The following is a 21,202-nucleotide window of genomic DNA, read 5'->3' on the forward strand; positions in this document are numbered from 1 at the left end:
AGCAGTCCTTTTGAACATCTTTTAATGGATTCCTTTAAAGAATGATTTAGAAGAAGGTTGGTTTTTATACCCCACTTTTCACTACTCAAAGGAGTCTCAAAGTGGCTTAAAATTGCCTTCCTACAACAAACACCATGTGAACTAAGTAGGGCTGAGAGAGCTCTGAGAGAAACTGATCTGTGAGAACAGTTCTAATGGGACTGAGACTAGCCCAAGATCACACAATTGGTTGAGGAGGAGCAAGGAATCAGACCCAGCTCTCCAGATTAGAGGTTGCCGCTCTTAACCACCGCACCAAGCTAGCTCTCCTCTCCCTGCAGTGGCCTCACTAAATGTTCAAATTGTATCTTCCACAGACTGTAGATAATAGATTTCCCACTGTATTCCCTTTAGTGGCCTTGGCCATCTCCTGCTATTTTCAACACTATAGACTTGACATATATTTTTTCTGGTGGGAAGGAAAACAATTTTTGCCAGGGAGCATTCTTTTTTAATGGGTTGTATTCCATCTGCTCTGTTTGGGGGTTCATGTAAAGGTGGAATGACACCCTCCTCTCATTCAAGAGTCTGGGCTAGGGGGGAAAGCTGAGCACTGCACAAGAGGAATGCTCTAGAGCTGTGCATAGCAGCTGCTTGAGGCCAGGGCAGTTGTCACTTTCTAGGTAAAATTATGAGTTGTACACTCTTTGTTGGCAGGATACATCAGAGAAAATAAGGTGCACAGGAATTTGGCATCCTGTGCTATCTGCAGATAATTTCTCATGGCATATCTACTCTTTGTATCCTGCTGGTAAGGCTGTCAAGTTACAGTCTAGGGCAGACAAATGGCATCGAAATCTTGATGATTTTGTGCAGCAGGATGTGCTGATGTTGCTTCAGAATTCTGGTTGTGGGTTGGGAGAACTGAGGGGGTGGGGGAACAGAGGAGGGAGAATGAGGAATGGAACAGGCCACTTGATGAGCTGGATCCAGTGCAGAGACCTTGTGAATTCCAAGCAAAACCCCCAATCTTACTGGTTCTGCCCTCCAACAGTATCCAGTTCTGGCCCTGGGAAAGCTTATTCCCTGAGTTGTGGGAACTTCGTGGAGTAACACCTATGCAGATCTGGAGCATGCAGCAGGAAGCCTTCTTCCATTAGCAAAGCTCTGCTCTGCTTCCACACAAGAAGCAGAAGGGAGGGATTTCAGCCTAGCCCCCTTTCCCCAACCCAAATGCCTATTACTCTGTGTTGATCTCACATTTGATCTCACATTTGATCTCACATTTCCCCAGGGTTGGACATGTCTGCTGCTGAGAGGGAAGAGCCAGAAGGCCCACACTCACTAGTGTTCTGCTGACAAATTATGGAATCCAACCACCTATCAGGTACATGATTATATAGCCAATACTTCTGTGTCCCTGTTTCCGTTGTGATGAGAACATGTGTTAGTGTTTGGCCCCTCTTAATCCCCTTTTAAACCCCCTGATATAGATTGCAAAGAGCTTCCTGGCAAACATATCCCAATGATGATGCAGTCAACAGGCTGTTAGCTGCAAGGATGAACGTCTGAGCTAACTTTTGCACCCACCCAAAGGTTTCTTCTCTAACTCCTTTAGATTTATGCCAGGTAACTTCCCTTCCTCCATCACTTGGACTGCCTAGCATCTACTTAATACTAGGAAGATGTCTGAAGAAACAAGGGTAATTTCTATCTGTACCCAGAATAACTGTGGTGTAATGGTATCATCAGACTAATATTTGCGAGAAATCCCCACGTACCATAGAAGCTTACTGGATGACCTTGGGTCACTAACATTCTCAGCCTAACCTTGAATAAATCCCTGTTGGTCTTAAAGGTGCTACTGGACTCTGATTATTGTTGTGCTACTTCAGACCAACACGGCTGCCCACTTGAATCTAATTCTCATGGTTTTTGTGTGGATGTTGAGGAGACGAGAATTACGTAAGCTACTTTGGGTGCTTACTGGGGAGAGACATGGGGTATAAATGAAGTTAAATACATTTTTGTGGTTTGAAGCACACATGGTCTCTGACCTCCACATTTTCCCAAGTTAGTGGCCTCCTGCCACTACGACCAAAGCTGTTAAAATGTATAACAATCTTAGCATTTCAACAAATTGCCCAGAAACCCAAAGGTAGTCATGGCAGCCTTTTAAGTATCAAACAAAACAGAATGTTGGTAGGTTCTTTGATACAGGCTGAATGAAGGTTCCTTGACTCATATGAATAACAGCCAAACCACCTTTGTTGTGCAATGCATTGAAACCCAAGCGGTTAGATGCAGATAACATTGGGAACATTTTAACATAAACATTCTCCCTAGAAAAAGGAGCAGGTGGTTTTGTTTCTTTCATGAGACATTCCTTGGGAATGAAAGCATCAAGATTTACACTTTGAAGATGAAAACAGAAAACATTCTAAATTAAAGGTAATAAATAGTCAATAATCTTTCCATATAAATCAGCAATATTTCCTCTATTTATCCCCTTGTTGAACTTTGCCTGGGAGAGGAGTGCTTACTATCCTGGGTCTTGCTACATTATTATTGTTGTTGTTGTTATTCAATTTATTTCCCGCCTCTCCCTACAGGCTCGAGGCGGTTGACAATAGTCTCAACCCCATTAAAACCCATTAAAAGCCCCATTAAGACTTTAAAATACTGACATGATGGCAGAGAATCCCCATCCCTCCCCATATTGATATCGGAGATAATGGAACAGAGTGATGTACACTTCCTGACTCGGGGGGGGGGGGTGATGTTCCTAGTTTGCTGACCCCAGCCTCAACCATAGACCTGGTAGAAGAGTTCCATTTTCCAGGCCCTGCGGAAGGCTGACAAATCCTGCGGGGCCCACAGCTCACCCGGGAACTCATTCCACCAGGTAGGGGCCAGGACCGAAAAGGCTCTGGCCCTAGTCGAGGCTAGGCACACTTCCTTAGGGCCGGGAATGATCAATAGGTTCTCACTCACAGAGCATAAAGCCCTGCGGGGAGCATAGGGCGGCAGGCAGTCCCTCAGGTATGTGGGTCTGAACTCACGTATGGCCTTAAAGGTTAGAACCAGAACCTTGAACCGGATCCGGGCAGCTATTGGTAGCCAATGCAGCTGCCTCAGCATGGACTAGATGTGGGCTCTCCAAGGTGTACCAGTGAGGACCCTAGCAGCTGCGTTTTGCACCAGCTGAAGTTTCCGGGTCAGGGACAAGGGTAGGCCAGCGTAGAGCGAGTTACAGAAATCTAATCTGGAGGTGACTGTTGCATGGCCATGTGGTCAGGGGACAGGTAGGGCGCTAGTAGCTGGGCCTGGCGAAGATGGAAGGATGCCTGGTTCGCTACTCTCTTGACCTGCGCCTCCATAGTCAGGGAGGCATCAATGGTCACACCCAAGTTCCTAGCTTGGGGCATGATGTTCAGTTGCGCCCATGCCAGGGTGGGTAAGCACGCTGCCTGTTCCCGACCCCTGCCTCCCAACCACAGGACCTCCATCTTGGAGGGGTTGAGTTTCAGGTGACTCTGCTCGAACCATTCAGATACTGCTTCCAAACATCTGGCAAATGGTTCTGGGGGAGAGTCCGGGCGGCCGTCCATTAGGAGATAGAGCTGGGTGTCATCAGCGTAATGATGGCAACCCAGTCCAAAACCAGCTGGGCCAGAGGCCGCATAAAGATGTTGAACTATGTGGGAGGGAGGACCGCGCCCTGAGGGACCCCACAAGGGAGTCTGTAGGGCTGTGAGAACTCCTCCCTCACAGCAACCCTCTGGGACTGGTTCTGGAGGAAGGAGCATATCCAACGTAAGGCTGTGCTCTGTATCTCTGTGCTGGCTAAGAGGTGGACCAACAGCTTGTGGTCCACAATGTCAAAGGCCGCCTACAGGAGAACCAACATGGCTGACCCGCCTCCATCTGGCGGCGGTGGTCATCCAATAGGGCGACCAGCACCGTCTCTACCCCGTGGCCAGGACAGAAGCCAGACTGATATGGATCGAGTGCTGAAGTTTCCTCCAAGAATGCCAGGAGCTGGTCTGCCATAGGTCTTTCCACCACCTTGCCCAGGGACGCTAAGTGCAATACTGGGTGGTATTTGGCAGGGTTCTGCGGATCCAGTGATGGTTTTTTCAGGAGAGGGCGAACCACCGCCTCCTTGAGCTGCTCAGGTAGAAGTTGATGATGTCTCTGAGCTGGCCTCCTATCTTCTGGCCACCTCCCTTGAGGAGCCAAGAAGGACAGGGGTCAAGGGGGCAGGTAGTCACCCTAACCGACCCTAGCAACTTGTCCACTTCGGAGGAAGAGAGCCGCCTGAAGCCATCAAACCTCACTACCAAAGGCAGCCAATAGGTCTCTAGTTTGTTTACTTTATTAATTGTGGCAGGAAGGTCACGGCGCAGCGACAAGACTTTATCCGCAAAATAGCTTGCTAATGCCTGGCAGTCAAGTTCCAATTGTCTAATATTTTGGTGACCCTCAAGGGCGGTAAGAGATCTAACTATCTTAACTCCCGCCCGCGGCGCCACAGGCGCCGCAGACTAAATAAAGCCGTAAGGGCTTGGGGGGAGGAGTTAGGGTGGGCTCTGTCCAGGATGAGGAGGGGTGCCGATTGGACCCTTCATCCGGACAGACCATCGGAGGGGCCATTCAGCAGGCGCAAAGCGCCTGCCGATTGGCCTCTTCGATTGCCGCCCCGCCGCCAAGGGAGCAATTGAGAGCCGCGCGCAGCGCAGCTCGCAGTTGCTCCCTTACCGGCGGCCTGACATGTCGGGAGGCGCGAAGCACCTCCGATGAGTCAGGCAGCCATGTCCCGCGTGCCATCAGCCTGCCGACTCGCCGGCCGCGAGAACATGATCTAGCGCCTGCTGTAATAAATAATAAATAATTGGGCTGGGCCAGAGCTTGTGGATGCGATTTCCATGGCGTAGAAATCTTGCTTCGCCACTTTCACCGCCATCTCATACGCCCTCATAAGCGTGTGATAAGATATTCTTGCAGCTTCATCGCGCATCTTCCGCCACACTCACTCCAGTTGTCTCACTTTCCTTTTCTTCTCCTGGAGCACCTCCGTTTATCAGGGGGCTGTGTGAGTCGAGGGCAGAGAAGACGTTTAGGGGTGAACTCAACTATGGCGGCCGTCAGGTGGGACTGCCAGTCCTCGACCATGCCCGCAAGTGAGTCGCCAGGAGGCATTGGGTCTCGCAGAGCATTCCAGAAACCAAGTGGATCCATGAGTCTTGGTGGGCGGGCATGAATACGCCCGCCGCCAAACTGGGAAAGGGGTGGTATCCCAAGCCGGGCCCGTAGGACATAGTGGTCTGACCATGGTACAGCCAAAGCTGCATCCAGCTCTACCTCTTTCCCAGCACCGAAATTAAATCGAGTGTGTGGCCGGCATGATGGGTGGGCCCGGCAACAAATTGCGAGAGCCCTAGTGTCGCCATGGACGACACCAGGTCCCCACCAAGTCCTGAAGAGGGCGAGTCTGCATGAACATTGAAATCACCCAGGATTAAAAGCCTGGGAAACTGCAATGCCCAGGCAGCGGCCGCCTCCAGCTGGCGGGGCAGGGTGTCTGGTGGTGCATTGGGCAGATTAGCCAGATGGCCAAGCTCTCGACCGTATCCCACCCAATGTTGTTTGTATGATGTCCCTGATGGTGGAAATACTTCTACCCAACTTTGGAATCTAAAACCTATAAGCAATTGGTGCAAAGGCAGAGAGGATGCTAGAGGGGAGTTGGTAGTTTAGCACTGGTGATAGAATCAGAGGGAACTATAAAGGAGGCAGGTGATGTTTAGCTGGCGTTAAGTAAAACTGATTCATCCTTGAGTTATGTTCACTTTCTAGAATTCCGCTGATTGCTTTAGAAGTGTATTTGCTTCCACAGTGCTAGAGGTAGCCAAATAGTCTCTTATCCAGATGAAACTAACCCCATAGCAGAATTTCCCACTACTTAACAGTACTTTAAGGTTATTTCCCAGTTGGTTAATCTCACCCCCTTTATTTGTCTGTATGTATCCTTTTAGTCCACTCACAGCTTTAAAAAAAAATCATATGCCCAATGAAATGTCATCTTTTTGCCCACTTTTCTCTCACCATTTGAAAGAACAGTTCCACATTTCCCCACCCAGATGCAATCCAGTCAATCAAACACTCTCCCCCAAGTCTAGTCCTGAAGAAATTATGGAAGTAGGGGAAGATATGGCAAAGGCAGTGCCTGTCTTTTAAAAAGGAAGCAAGAAACAGGGAAGATGTGGGAGTCATATAATAAACCCAGACGTCTGTAAAAATATGTTTAAGAATAACATACTCAGAAAAAATATCAGCTGGGATTTGGAGTGGAGGTCACACTGACATCAGATAGGCAGCAATGTGTCATACTCCTGTGTCCAGTTCCTGCTCTTGGAGTAGGAGCTGCCACTTGTCGGCACCTGCCCTCCCACTGCCAGTTTCCATGCAGCTGCCACCACCACTGTCTGAACAAGAGGGAGAAGGATGGAGTGGTGAGGTGCAGAAGCACGATCGGCAAATTCCAAGCCCCAAACGAGGAGCAACTGGGTTCCAGACAGGTTGACACTCTGGCCTCTTCACCAGCTGTGCCTTTAACTGCACCAGGACCCCAGCCCAGCCCGGACAGCTTGCTGGAATGCCGAAGATGGAGACAGTGAGCAGATTTCACAGAGCGCTGCAGGAGCACCCAGCTCATGGCGTGCTGTGAAAGCTGATGGGGCCCAGGTTAGGGCACTTGGACAGACGATGCCTGAGGTCTCTGGTGGGGCCATTCAGCTCAGTAAGGAGGTTGCACATAAGCAAGGTCGAAACAGCATTTCCATGTGGGTGCAACCTATGTGTTGAACCTACTTGTTGCCTTGACCTCAGTTTCCATCTCACATTTGCTTAAGCTTTGTTCAACTGACTCCTGGTTTCTTAACTCCTGGTTTTCGGCTCTTGGACTACTGTTTTGGTATCTGGAATCACTTGGTTTTTGAACTCTGCTTCTCTGGTTCCTGACCTCGGCATGCTGAACGACCATCCTCTCGGCTCACTCCTGGACTCTGACTTGCCAGATTAGTGCTAAGACCAGGACTGAACTTTGACTTTGCAATCTGCTTCTAACTGGGGCTTGGCTTATTGGCCGAGGGCATACTACTCAAGACTTCCTTTGGGTGCGGCCAGCTAGGGAAGCACATTATGGCTCATGTTGCACTTCCTATTTGCCACATACAGTATCCTTACAGAATAGGAAACGTACCAATAACATCTGGCAGCCAAGACTAATTAGTGAACTGTATGCATTTTCACTATAGCAGGTGAAATGAGTCTCTGATGTGGTTGCCAGCTCTGGATTAGTAAATATCTGGCCATTTGCGGGAGGAGCCTGAAGAGGCCAGGTATGCTGCCCTATCCGGCTGCACCCAGTGGCAGCTGGGCGGGAGGTGTCTGGGCTGCAGAGTCTAGCCTGAGTTCACACCAGAGCAAGGTCAATGTCCAGTCCAGGTCATTACATATCAAAGCAAGCACAGTTAGGGGGGAGGCGAAGAGTAGTCAAAGGACAGCCAAGGTCAGAATCCAGATAAGCATATAGTCAGCAAAGCCAGTCAAATTACCGGGAGCGTAGTCAAGAGCCATATGCTAGAAGTCAGGCAAGCCAATAGGGAGTTCGCAGAGCCCAAGGAATCCAAGCTGGACAGGAGGGTTTCTGCATAGATTGCCCCCACGCCGAAACTCTGCTGCAGCCCTGCCTAAAAGCAGCCCTGCTAATGAGCTGAGTGATTCCAGCTCGGCCATCAATCACTCTCCTCCAAAGCTGCATCAGCTGTGTCTGGTCTATGCTGACATTGAGCCAGCAGCCTTGCACTTCTGCGTTGTTCCATTGGCATTGTTCATTCTCTCCGTCTCAAGCACCCAATCAGCTCCTCTGGCTGTCATCTGAGTCTGGCTGTGCTGGAACTCAGTCTGGGCTAATGACCAGCTTCTTCCTTTTGCTCCTTGCTTGATCTGCATTGGGTTTGAAGGCATCTTCAGCCTACACTGGCTGCCCAGATGATGTATGTGGAACAGCTGGCTCTGGTTGCTGTGGCAATGCCTCAGAGGGCCGAGGAGGCATCGGTGGGGGCATGACACCAGGTTATGGGGAGTGGAGGAGCAGCCACAAGGTAAAATGACAAAGAGTCCACCTTCCAAAGCAGCCTTTTTCTACAGATGAACTAATATCTGTCACATGAAGATCTTCATCCACCACCTGGAGACTGGCAACCCTAATGTTAGAGAGAACTTTCAGAACATATTGCAGACAGTTTGAGGGGAAGGGAAGGCATGCTCAGTCAACACCTTCTATGATGTTCTCTGGTGGATGCAATTCAATATTTGCAACATGCAAAATGTCTATTCCTTTGTGTAACTCTTCATCTCTAGCATTTTTTTCCATGACAAATAAGCTTCCTGCTTTTATATTTGCATGGAAGAAGATACAGATGCTTGCCCGATGGAAAAAACACACAAAAATATTGCAAAAGAAAGCAGCAAGTTTCCTACAGCTACCCTTTGTCATGTCTTGGTAGGTTAAGGAATCACCAGGAACTCTTATCCTTATATAATGTATTTATTTTATTTATTTAGATTTTTATACTACCCTTCCCTATGTCTCTGAGTGATTTACATAAAAGATTGTAGAACATTTACATAGAACATACCTTATTTTTCTTTTTAGTTATTCTCCCAGAATTCTGCCCCATCCCCACAACCCTCCTGCTGGATTGCCAGGCAATGGAATGAAAGCCTAGGATGACAGGCATCTGGGCAGATGTGTAGCCATCAAATCATCCTGTGGAGTGACATCTCAAGAGGACTGCCAGAGATCCCCAGTATATCAGCACTTTCTTAAATCTTAATAAACTTCATTTTAGGTGCAAGCAATTTGGCCTTTTCCTATTTATTTGTTTATTTGTTCCCCCGAGTTTACATGGAACTGAAGAAAAAAACTGCAAATAACATGATAAGTTGAACAATAGTGATACAGTCATAACAGGAGAACAATAACATAATGAAACAAACATGGTGAGAATGTCCATTTTAACTGTAACTTACTGACAGCCCCATGGGATGGACATGTCAGTGCTGGTTTCCATAGGAGGAGGGGAGGCTCAGGGGCCAATAGGAAGTGATTGAATTCAGGTCAACCTCAACCAAAACCCTGATGGAAGAGCTCCCTTTTGCAGGCCCTGGGGAACTGTTTAACTCTGGGAGCTTGTTCCACCAGGTGGGGGCCAGGATGGAAAAGGCTCTGGCCCTGGTTGAGGGTGAGCTTCCTTGGGGCCAGGGATCACTAGTCAGCTGGTAGTAGCAAAGCGTAAGGCTCTTTGAGAGGTATAGGGAGAGAGGTGATCCCTTAGGTACACTGGGCCCATACCGTGGATGGCCTTAAAGGTGATTACCAGAACCTTAAGCCTCATCCGGAATTCGACTGGAAGCCAGTGCAGTTGTTGGAGGATGGGCCAAATGTGGGACCTCCATAGTGTTGCTGTGAGCACCCTGGCCACAATGTTCTGCACCAGTTGCAGTTTCCGGGTCAAGGTTAAGGGCAGGCCTGCGTAGAGCGAGTTACAGAAGTCTAGTCTAGAGGTGACTGTCTTGAGCATCCTTTGAACTTACAAGCAAAGCTGGGCAGACTCTGAGTTTAAAGACAAGAACATCTTCCTAATGGGCATTCCAAGGAAAACTGCCATTTCTGTGGCTGCACTTTCCCCCCTCGTGAATAATAAACTTTCAATCAAGTGTGGGCACAAGTTTGCTATCCAACAGGAAAGCCCAGGCCAAGTATTTCATGATAATATGCTTTAAGATGGGTTGTAGAATTCATATTCCCACCCAACATTATGTTTCTTTAAGAATGAATGGATTAGTTCCAGTTGGGTGGCATAATGATAAAGTGTTTGGTAAAGAACTTCTCTACATCTCTAAAATAATCCTGTATATTTTATTATTTGAAATATGACATCATGGTGCTTTTCATTTCATTTTAGCACTCACAGAACTATTGAGTGAATTTCACTGTGAACACTCAATAAAAATGACAAAATGAAAGCCTCTTGAGCTATGCCATATCTCTAACAGGAAATCATCTCCACATGACATTCATGTAAATTGTATGTGAAATAATTTCCTGTTATATGAACAATTTACTTTTATCTTATCAATTCAGTTCCATAGGAAAATATTGTTGGGTTGTTTTCAACTTGTATAACTAGATAATAAAACACACAACAGCATTTGAAGAAGACCGTTGCATTAGGTGGATTGCTTACCTAAATATCAAAGACAAATTAATTTTGTGAAAAAGGATTCTGCAAGAGCCAGAAAGTGAATTACTGAATCATCAGTTTTTGCCCACCTAATTATAAATAGCTCCTGAGCAATATTGTCAGCTAGAAACAGCACTCCAGGACAGCACTTTTAGAAATGATGGAGTTTGTAATAACTGTTGGCTAACAGGCTGAATCATACAAGTTCTTTATCACACATTATTCATGTATCTATCCCATACTGTACTAGCAAGATTAGTGCTGGATATGATTGAAGAAATAACTTGCACATATTCTCCGTGCTTGGCAGGAGCATTTTATTCTAAAGAGAACCTCCTTAGAACTTCTTCTACTTTCCCCTATCATCAAATAAGTTCCAGAGATAATTTGCGCATCAAATCATGTACAAACTTTCCTTCAGACTTTACAGGAATCATTGCAAACAAAATGGAGAAGTGGTTGTGTTTTTGGATTTTTGCATTTATCCAACAACATCAAAAGCTGTTCTTGTTATTTAGGATGAGTTATAATGACTGTCGTGTCAGCATACTGTCGTAGCCTATTATGTGGAAGGACTATTATAAATTAGCTTAAAAAAACATCAGCATAATCGGATGGGTCGTTGCCACATACTGAGAACAACTGCTATGGCCTGGTGGAATTCAGCACAAAGCTATAAGAGTGTGTTGAAATGTGGAGAGAGATTAGATAGGATATGAATACAGTGGGATAGAGGCAGAATTAGAAATTATATACAAACCCACCATCCAAAGACCAGTATGTTGGTTAAAAGTTGTGCAGTTAATATTGTGTCTTCACGTAGAATTTGAGCTGGCATAGGGATATGATTTTGCTCCACTTGCCTCATGCAAGATGTCACAATACAAACAACTCTCTAAGTATGCCACTCTGAGAGTCAATATGGTCTTTTATTTATTTGGACTGACAAAAAATTTAAACCAGCCATAGTGAGTCTATATGTTAGATAAGAAGAAAATACTTCATTCTTACTTGGTCCAAACAAGGTTGTAGAAAGCTATTATCTATACTATAAGAAGTAATTTTGTGATAATCTTATGTGAACATGTGCCAATGAATTCTGTGGAACTTAAGTCAGTCCACGCATATGGACTGGTTGTGTAGGCTACTATCTCCATTTCTAGTATAGTTTTGTCAATTCCCTTTTTCAAAAGTTGACATTGCTCTTTATATTCTAGTTTTGAATAAATGTAATCATACCTGGAACTAATTCTCTTCATGGTAATGGGTACACAGGGGTAATCAACCTGTGGTCCTCCAGATGTTCGTGGACTACAATTCCTATGAGCCCCTGCCAGTGCTTGCTGACAGGGGCTCATGGGAATTGTAGTCCATGAACATCTGGAGGACCACAGGTTGACTACCCCTGCACTAAAGAATTCACGATAATTCTAGTCCCATTCAAGTCTATGGGGAAAAATCCTATTTAGTATTTCAGGCATGGCACCAGTTTAAGTAATCCGTTGGCTTAATAAACAGTCTCATTTCCATCCCATTCTGTAGGTGGGAAGGGTACATCAGGTGATGCATCCCTGCTTAGTGAGTATTGATAAACAATATTTGATATACATGAAAATAAGGAAATAGGATTTTTAAAAATGATGACACTGGATAGTCTAAATTTGTAAATATGCCTGCATGTATTTCTCCCCATTTTGATCACCAAGAGAAATGTCTTTTTAACCATAATTCCTATGAAATTTATCCATGTGAAAGAAGAACTTTTCTGTACCCCGACATTCAGCTTCATGCTGAGAACTCTGAAGTAGTCAAATTAGGCTTCCCAAATGCTGCTGTTATACACACTTGGATGCTGATTGCAAGTATTATCTTAAGAGACTAATTTGTTATATTTGTAGAAAATTGCTGCTCTTTAAAGGCCCTATTTTGTGCTTTCATGCTTTTTCTGATGGCTTCACAACAGTTTCAACAGGAGGTGGTGAATAACAGCATCTTCCCTTTCAAATAGTTGCTTTATTCTGGCAGAAAAAAGTGAAAGAAAAAACAAAAAAACTCAAACCCAAATATCTGGAAAAAAGAATCTCATTCTGTTGAAGAACAAAAGGGCAGATTGTGTCGCAGTTTGCAACCACTTTGGTTTACATGCACAAAAGATTGATGGTAAGATTAAAGTAGAATCTACTAGTGGGGATTATTTGTTTCCTCCTTACTTTATAGCTCAGTGCAGTAGAGTCTCTTTGCAAGGACCCTGCTGGTTTACTGAAATGTGGTACCACCTATACACAAGTAAGAGAGGAAGCTCTTTCCTATAGTGCTTTGTAATAATGTCATAAGAACTGTGTACAGGGAAGAATATATTGCGGTTCCCTTTGTGTGTTCATTCAGTTCTTCATTATTCTTGTAGCTTCAGGAAGAATCATAAGTTGCTTGGCCTCTAACTCAGTGGTCCCCAACCTTTTTATCACCAGGGACCACTCAACGCCAGGGACCACTCACCAGGGACCACTCAACGCCTTTTACTGATGCCTGGTGGGGGGGTATTTCTCTACTCTGAACCACTGCCCTAATGCTCTCTGATCGCTATGGTAATGTTTAAACATCCCTTCAAAATAAGATACAAACACGCCAAAACTATGAACATAAGGAACATTTTATTTTCATGGAAATTTTAACTCATGACAATGACAAATCAATGGGAACCCTGAGCTTGTTTCTCTGCAACGAGATAGTCCCATCTGGGAGTGATGGGAGACAATGACACCCGAAGTGTGTTGTAAAGGCCCAGGGGGGGATGAAGGGCCGGGGGGGGGGGAGAAGGCATCCTTCGGGGCCCACCTCCAATTTGTCAAAAGACCACATGTGGTCCGCAGCCCACAGTTTGGGCATCGCTACTCTAACTGAAGGATCTACAGTCTATGGCTCTGGAGCCAAATGTGACTCAATACAGAACCAAACATGGCTCTTGAAAAAACAAGCCAAGGTATAGCAGAGGGGTAGGTAGTTCACTGCAATAGCCAGTATGTGGTGATGAGCATGACAGTAAAAAGTCTTTCATGAGACTAAAGGGCTTCTTTGAGATGCTTTACAGAAAGAGAAACAATACACATGAATAGCTATATCCAAGTCCAGTAGCACATTAAGAGACCAACAAGATTTTCAAGGCATAAGCTTTCAAGAGTCAAAGCTTTCTTTGTAATATCTGACTTGGAATAGAGATCTTTGAGTCTTTATATCCCAGTCACAAGGTGGGAGGGGTGTTGCAAGGAAGGAACTCAGGACATGGTGGAACAATGTTCATTGCAATCAATAAAATCAGAGTCCAGTAGCACCTTTAAGACCAACAAAGATTTATTCAAGGTGTGAGCTTTCAAGTGCAAGCACTCTTCCTCAGACTAAGAACTGTGATTAGAACAGAGGGGAAATGCTTCAGGGCAGAGAATCAACAAATGCAGAGGGAGAACTATCTGATGTCCCTATTAAAGCCCTGGGGGTCCACTGTTCTGAATTTGTGAATGAACCCATATTCAGCTATTTCACATTGTAAACTCTCCTTGGACCTTCTCTGTTTGAGGACTGCCACTCATAGGTCAAAAGTGGAATGTCCTGGAAGATTAAAATGTTCTACTGGTTTGGGAGAACCAGTGGAAAGGCATCGATGATATTTGGTGGCATATATAATGTTGGAAGATGAAAAGTGAATTAACATGAGATAGCATGCCTGGTTTTGTTTGGTCTGGTGATTGTGATGTCATAATGACTATGGGGAGAGAGTTGGCATTTGGGGTTCTTGCACGCTCTTGTCATAGAGTCTATGCCCATGTTAGGAAGTGCATTGTTGTGGGAGATAAGTTGGCATGAAAAGATTTGTCCCCCAATACCTATGAGAAACAAGTTTCACTGTCCAGTCTAGGCTGCAAGTTGTTAATGATGTGTTGAACTGGTATGAGTTGAGAGCTGTATGTGACCATCAGTGGTTGTTTTTGTTTTGTTTAGGCCTATCTTGTAGTAGATTATCCCTTAGTATCATTCTGGTTTGGTTGATCCATTTCCTTACTGGTAATTCCAAAAATGTTTGTTGTAGATCCTGCAGTTGAGAATCTCTGAGAGATGTGGCTGGAGACAATGGATTGTTTTGTGTGTTCAGTGTGGGGACTGGAGGCAAACATATATTTGGCAACTAGTAGATTTCTCGTAGAACGTGGTTTTTATGCTTCCTTTATGTATTTGTACACTGGTGTCTAGAAGATGTACTTCTTGTTTGGATTGGTTCATAGTCAGGTTGATGTTGAGGTGTAGGTTGCTGAAGGTCTAGATTCACAGAATCTTAACACCGCCCGTGGCACCATGGGCGCCACGGACTAAATAAAAGGGTAAGGGGTTCTGGGGCGGGATGTGTCCGGGATGAGGAAGGGTCCGGATTGGACCCTTCCTCCGGACAGACAATCGGAGGGACCAATCGGCAGGCGCGCAGCGCCTGCTGATTGGTCCCTCCGATTCCCAGCCCCAGCAGCGTGGCTCACAGTTGCTCCTTTGCTGCCGGCCTGATGCTTCGGAGGCGCGAGGCGTCAGGCCGCCCGCAAGGAAGCCCCCGGCAGTCGTGCAGAGCGTCAGGCCGCCGGGCAGGCCACGTCAGGCCGCCGGGCAGAGAGCCGCGTTGGGCCGCCGGGCAGGGGGCTCCCTTGCCTAACGCCCGCTGTATTTATTTTACAGCGGGCTTGATCACTAGTCATAGAATAATATAGTTGGAAGGGACCTCATGGGTCATCTAGTCCAACCCCCTGTACTATGCAGGACACTCACATCCCAATCGCTCATTTGCTGTAACCTGCCACCCCTTTGTCTTCACAGAATCAGCCTCTCCGTCAAATGGCTATCTGGCCTCTGTTTAAAAATTTCCTAAGATGGAGAACCCACCACCTCCCGAGGAAGCCTGTTCCACTGAGAAACCGCTCTAACTGTCAGGAACTTCTTCCGGATGTTTAGATGGAATTTCTTTTGAATTAATTTCATCCCATTTGTGAAATTTCTCTAGTGCCTCTTTCCCATGTGTCCAAATGACAAAAATGTGAGAACAAAATAAATTAGTTACATCATTATATCATTTATCAGCAGCTAAGTTCACAAGACTTAGGTCATTAGATCAACAAGAACTGAAAACTCAGGGGCTTACTTTTGTGGGGACTAGCATAACTTGCAAGTATTCTTTCATATATAGAAGCTCAGGCTCATGAGGAAATTTCCCCAAAGAAAGGGCAAGGTTGATAACCTTTTGGATAGGAACTCCCACCTGCTCATCAGCTGTTTTTAGGAGCCATGAGGGGGAGAGATCCAGTGGGCATGTGATCAGTCTCACCATGACTGGCGGCCTATCCATTTCACCTTGGGTCAGGCACCTGAAACTACCAAAAGTCTCCTCCAAAGGTGGCCAAGGAGCATCCAGTTCATCTTCTGCATTAAGTGCTGGCAGTCAGCTGCAGCAGAGTGACAAGACTTTATCTGCAAAATGGCTTGCAAAAGCCTCACAGCTGATGTCCAGTTCCCTAACTTTTGAATGCCCTTCTTTGAGGGTGGTGAGCAATTAAATTACTCTAAACAATTGTGCTGGTCATGAGCTTGCAATGGAAGTGGTAAAGTACTCTCTCTTTGCTGTCTTCACCACCATCTCATAGGCTCTCATAAGCGTGCAATTAGATGTTCTCATTACCTCATTGAGCGTCTTCCTTCAAACTGCTCTAGTCATCTAAGCATGAATGCAAACCAGTATTATTGTAATTACTAGATTTAAAGCCCATTGTATCTGGAAATACAATGGTCGCTAGCAGCCCCTGTCCTGGGCCTGTGCCAAGACTCCCCCCTGGGCCCCTCCCCCTGACTCCCTGGCCCCTTCCCCAGCCCCTTCCCACCCGATGGGCCATCTGCTATGTGGCCCAAGGAGCAGGCCTGCTCCATTGCCGCTGAAGCATTCCCCCCGCCCCCTGCCCCGCCTCCCGATTGGCTGCCTTGCTGTCAGGCCAGGGCCAATTGGGAGCTGCTCACTGGACGGCTCCCAATTGGACAGTTGGCCCTGGACTGACAATTGGAGGGGGGCAATCGGGAGCCACTTCATGGCTCTCAATTGGCCCCTTTGAGTTTTTATCCCAGACTCACCCCCCCCCCCCCATTCTCCTCCCAACTAGGCCTTACTGTCTTATTCTTACCGCTCCTGCGGAGCACTTTACAGATGGGCCAAGTTGCAAGATAAACAAATTGAATACAGTTTCTAGGCATTTGCCTTTTCTTTTTGGGTAGAGGTGAATTTAGGTAATACTCCTTTTGTTTCCTCCTAAAAATATCCTCAGGCCTTTTTAGAGAAATTCAGACAAGCTACTAAATTGTGTCATAATTACAAAAATGGGAAAATGTGGAAATCATGGGACACTATTACTGGCTTCTTGACAATTTTGCCTTCAGTGTTAGAGAACACTTTCTCATGGGTTAGCACATATTGAGTAATGTGTGGTGGAGACAGGCACAAATACAGTTCAGAAGGAGTGGGGAAAAACCATGATTTCCCAAGGGTTGGAAGGCTGTTGCTTGCCCCATTAAAGAATGAAGAATATATTATGCCATTTCCTTATTTGTTGAGGATTTTGGAGGTCCAAGGAATGAGAAGGAAGAAAAAATCTCATTAATTATCCTCCAATAATTACACAGCAGATGACTTTCAATCTGGCTGGAAAGCTACTTCATAGTGCTTGTTACCAGGCAGTTAATCTAGAATATTCCTCCTAGCTTTCAAATTTAAATGAGAAGCATTTTTCTTAAAGAGTTAGATTTGGATCCCATTGGACTCTTAGGTAGTTAACAGATGGCTGAATCAGCAATAGCTACTGTGCCATATACTATGCAGGGTCTACTGTATACAGGCCTATACCCTGTAAGGGAATATTTATCAACTCTTCACTCCTCTGCTCAGTCTAGATAAGTCTTCACAACCATTTTATTATTGTGTTTATATCTATTCCTATACTTTAACGTGTTATTAAAAACAGCAACAGGGTTAAAATTTGAGTCCAGTGGCACTTTTAAGACCAACAAAGTTTTATTCAAGGTATAATATTTTGTGTGCATGTGCACTTTTTCAGATACATTGAAATAGAAGTTACCAGTTCATACACAGAGGCAGAGGAAGAGCAACAAACTAACATGCAGCAAAATGAAAATGTTTAACTGATACAAGAACCAAACAGGAATAACAAGCTTAGTTTATATGGTCAACATTTATCTGGAATTAATTCCAGGGGAAAATGTGGTGAAGCAAATAAACATATAAAACTTTGAGATTGATGTGTAAATGTACCCTTAATTGTGGAATGCCGAGAGTAATTTAATCCCTTCTGCTTCAGACCAACATGGTTACTCACCCAAATCTAGGAACAGGGATGTAACAGACACCTACAAAACACTATTGCATGATTTTCTACAGAAAAGTGTTCCTAGTTGCCTCATTGTAATGTGACCCTAATTGTCCTATTTGCAACAAATCTTACTGCAGATAGTACTAATCACAGGATTCATATGTAAGGTACAACTAGTTCTAAAATCCAATACATACTTCTCTGCATTGGAGTCTGAACACACTGTGGCATTTAATCAAGTTGGAAAACAGCAATAACAAGAAGTAAAAGGGGTGGACACAAGCAGAATTTGAGACACTGAGGAGCAGCCAAGTGACTACCTTAGCTCACCTGTTGTGGTGTTTTGAAGGAAGGTTTACCACAGTCTAGATATAGTGCTAAAGGAGATGGGAATCACCAAAATCCTAGGTGGGGTGGGGGGAGAGTCCTACTAGAAACAAGAGCTGCACGCCACCTTTGCCTCCTTCAGCACCTTGGACAGCAGTCTATTTGCTAATTTATGTTTGTTTAAAACCAACTTAGAATGGAGTGTTAAAGTGCTCCTTCCTTTCCTGTAGGAGCAGTATTCAGGAGTTTTCAGGGCATATGTTGAGAGCTCAATTTACAAATTTAGCAGCAGCTTAGGTCCCTTTCATGAAGGCACACTTTGGCTTCTGAAGGCAAACATTTTAAAAAAGGTTTCACACAACTCATAGTGAGAGGCAATATATATATTAAATGAAGAAAGAAAGAACAGTAAAATACCATTGCATGGTTAGGTGTGCACTTAAGATGGCACTGGAATCTAGCAGCTTTCCTGTATCAAATCATTAATCTCCTGACAACAGAGTGGGTGTAGTATACAAGTAAAAACATTACTAGACAGTCTTGCTTACATTTTAGCAGTTTATTAACAGTCTCTTTCTTATTCACAGTTTTAACATAGTATTATAAGAAAGTGATAATTTGAACCCATTAGAATAGCTTAACTAAAACAAGCAGTTTATAGGTAAGATCTGTTTCAAAATCTACTTCTAATGTGGCTGATTTTGTTGGCGAACTAATTATAATTACAATCACCATTCAGACTGTCCAAGTTTAGGCTGGCACCTGGGGCAAGAAGCAAGAAGCATAGTCTGAACATAGTCCAGAGTCAAAGCACAGATACTGAAAAGTCCAAGCATCAAAGCAAAAGGACAAACCCAAAGAGCACTAACCAAGTCACTGCCTAGCAAATAAAACACACTGCAGTCTAGATCATTAGCAGGAACACAAGAGCTCTTGATAAGCTGCTTCCACACTGGCTCATCTTGTTTTTTTTATGGCTGCTTTTATCAGGAAAATCCTGCTGAGTCATTCAGGGAGAAGTGTAAGTCATCAGTGGGTGAGCAGCCTACTGGATCCTGTGGTGACTCAAACACACAAGCAGAGGTTGACTGGTGCAGGGCTGCCAGTCCTGCACCTCACTGGTGGCTTCAGGGCTTCTACTTTAACTATAGGTCATGGGTTGTGGGACTGAGGGGCATGGAATGCTGACTTCAGCCTGAGATTCCTCCTCCGCACTTGATGGAGTCTCTACCTTGTCTGGCGGGTCTTCCTGCAGCATTTGAAGGCTGTGCCTGGCTTCCTCATCAGAGGAGGCATTGGCAGGCCGAACTACAGCACAAACTGATTTATATAGGGATATCTTATTAAAACAATGTTAGTTCATTCTTCTATTTTATGCCATAATAGAGAATATAGGGATACCAAGTTTTTCATACATACTCCCCATCATTTATCTATTTCTTCTCTCCTATATTTAGACATTCAGCAGCATATATCTATTGTTTCTAATCTACAAAAGGAAGCATTAGTCTGTTAATCCTTTGTTCATTGTCCAATTCCAGAATTATTATTATTGTAGGCCTCTGGATTTCCGATATCCCAGTGTTTAGCTGAGAGACTAGGCCAGCTCTGATTCTGGCCTGCAGAAGTATTCTTCATCATATTTTAGTCAAGACCAACAATTGCATTCTCATGTTTCTGGTTAAATCCATGACAACCTGCTTTGGCTTCTAAAGGCAAACAGATTTTATAAAGTTTAACACACCTTATGGATAAAATGCTGCCTCCTACAGTTAATTAAGCATTAATTTGGGTTTGCAAAACCTGTTCTGTTTCTATTGTTTTATCCTTAGGTGTAGGAAACTTAAAAATTCAATTTGCCTTTAGAAGCCAGTTTGGGTAAAAGAGCCTACTTAAAAGGTACCTTATTGCAAGAAAAGTAAGGGTGATATTCAGTTCAGATCTAATATGAGTTAAAAAGAACTCCCAACAAAATCCATAAAGGCAAAAAATAGCATCAGAGAGCTAAATATGCACCCTTGTACTCTAAATACCTTGCACCAGTGATACATATAGAAGATATGTCTTCCTTTTTCTCTGCCAATGCGGATAGGTCAGAACAGCTCAGTAATAAAGTAGAATGAACTGAACAAGACAAGAGTAGAGCAGACTTGACAAAGAACAAGTGCTATGGTCTTCATTTCATTGGTTATTTTAAAGCCAACACCTAGACATCCCATCATCTGAATCTCAATTGACAAACTGCAGATCATTCCCCTTATCTGGTCACATGAAGGTTTCATGGACAAAACTGTGATGTGGGGAAACTAAACTAAATAAATGGAATGGGCAGATACTAGGATATCTTTATTCCCTGGATGTGATATCAACTCTATTGAGCCTTCTTGCCATCTGATAACATCCCAGGATTCTGGAGACACAAACTATCTGAACAAGTGAACAAGAGGACAAGTGAATGGCACATCACCATACCTGTCACCAGTGGTAGATGAAACCTCCAAGAAGTGGGCAATCTCTACAAATTCAACCCATTTTGCCAGTCTAATCAAGCTTTCCCTTGGCTTTACACACTTAAAACCCTTCCTACCTGTTCTATCCCAGATTTATCGATGAATGTCTTCCTATCAGTCATGTTAGATGAAATCTCCATGGCCAGCAACTGAATACCATGTGCTGGGACAAGAACAAAGCACTGGAGATTGTTTAACAGAGCATTCAGGGTTTACAGTTTATACTGTTTTATTGGAACTATAGACTGAGAATTTTAAATGCTGTATACGCCCCGAGCCTAAAAGCTAGGAAGGAATGGTCTATAAATGAATGAAATAATGAATGCATGGCTTTAAAGCTCTCTAGAGGTATTCTAAGTGCTAGATTAGATGTAGACAAGGGATTTGCACAAGTCTACAAGCTAAAAATGAGGCAAAATAATGGTTTCTCAAGCTTCCTTCTCCAAAAGTACCTTGTTTGGTAGTCCACCATCAGCTACATTGTCAAAATCATGCCTGATATTTGCCATGTCTCTGCTTTGAAGTTCTTTGTGCATTGTTTTATGACTCCCTGGTTAGTCACCTGATAGCTGGATGTTCTCATAGTCCCTCCCATGTTGTGACTTTAAAATGCAACTGGTTTCTTCCTATGTCAACCTCTAGGTGCAAAATGCCAGGCTCCAGACCATTGCTAGGG

General features: G+C 44.6%; 1 protein-coding gene across 1 annotated transcript in view; it reads left to right on the forward strand.

The window, feature by feature from the left end:
• Window positions 1-1,029: 1,029 nt before the first annotated feature.
• The window catches only part of ERC2 (ELKS/RAB6-interacting/CAST family member 2), an 819,922-nt gene continuing 799,749 nt past the window's right edge, over window positions 1,030-21,202 (forward strand). The window contains exon 1 of the mRNA XM_077325500.1: window positions 1,030-1,366. The gene's annotated coding sequence lies outside the window, so the exon portion shown is untranslated. The remainder of the gene's footprint in view (window positions 1,367-21,202) is intronic.

The sequence above is a fragment of the Paroedura picta genome, chromosome 3 (assembly GCF_049243985.1).
Source record: "Paroedura picta isolate Pp20150507F chromosome 3, Ppicta_v3.0, whole genome shotgun sequence".
In the NCBI taxonomy this organism is placed as follows: Eukaryota; Metazoa; Chordata; class Lepidosauria; order Squamata; family Gekkonidae; genus Paroedura; species Paroedura picta.